Source organism: Vicia villosa, linkage group LG1 (genome assembly GCF_029867415.1).
Source record: "Vicia villosa cultivar HV-30 ecotype Madison, WI linkage group LG1, Vvil1.0, whole genome shotgun sequence".
In the NCBI taxonomy this organism is placed as follows: domain Eukaryota; kingdom Viridiplantae; phylum Streptophyta; class Magnoliopsida; order Fabales; family Fabaceae; genus Vicia; species Vicia villosa.
The window spans coordinates 188,389,717-188,390,621 of NC_081180.1; the positions used below are offsets into that span (position 1 = coordinate 188,389,717).

Below are 905 nucleotides of genomic sequence, written 5' to 3' on the forward strand. Positions count from 1 at the left end.
GATAGAAACAAACATAGGTGGATACCATCGAGTACGATGGGCGTGAGGGGTGCTAGCACCTTCCCCTTGCGTAACCGACTCCTGTGCCCTGTTCTCTGGTCGAAAGACCTTGTTCTTTTTCGAGTTAGGTTTCTGATATTCCTTTCCCTCGATGGGATAAATATATTAGTGGCGACTCTGATCCATTTTTCGCGGTAGCGACAGGAAGCTATGAAGTTTTCCATCATGATTTCTAGATTTGACTTCCTAGGGGCGTTTGGAGCAGCTACAGGCGCTTTTTGATAGCCAGGTGGGACAGCAGGTGCTTGTCCAGGTGCGTACAACGCATTGTTGTTCTTATACGAAGAGTTTGGATGGTTCTTCCATCCAGGGTTGTACGTGTTAGAGTAAGGGTTTCCTTGAGCGTAGTTTACTTGATCAAATGGAATACCAGTCAGAAGTTGACATTCGGCAATGACGTGTCCAGTTAATCCACAAATCTCGCAGTTAGGTGCTACAACAGCCGCGGTGGCTGAAAGAGTGATGGTCAAGTTCTCGATCTTTTGAGTTAAAGCGTCTACTTTAGCGTTAACGCGGTCAATACCACTTACTTCGTACATTCCTCCTTTGATTTGGGTTTTCTCTAGAGCAGCTCGTTCTCCTCCCCATTGATAATGGTTTTGTGCCATGTTTTCTATGAGGTTGTATGCTTCATCATGGGGTTTGTCCATTAGAGCTCCGCCAGCAGCGGCATCTATAGTCATTTTAGTGTTATAAAGTAGACTACCATAGAAAGTATGGATGATCAGCCATGGTTTGAGTCCATGATGAGGGCATAGTCTAAGCATGTCCTTGTATCGCTCCCAAGCTTCGAAGAGTGATTCGTTATCTTTTTGGGTAAATCCGTTGATTTGACCTCTTAGCAT

At 45.1% G+C, this 905-nt stretch overlaps 1 non-coding gene across 1 annotated transcript; it reads left to right on the forward strand.

Moving 5' to 3' along the window:
• The first annotated feature begins 798 nt into the window (after positions 1-798).
• LOC131645381 (small nucleolar RNA R71) lies at positions 799-905 on the forward strand. The gene has a single exon (XR_009297006.1). It is a non-coding gene; the product is annotated as a small nucleolar RNA R71 (small nucleolar RNA).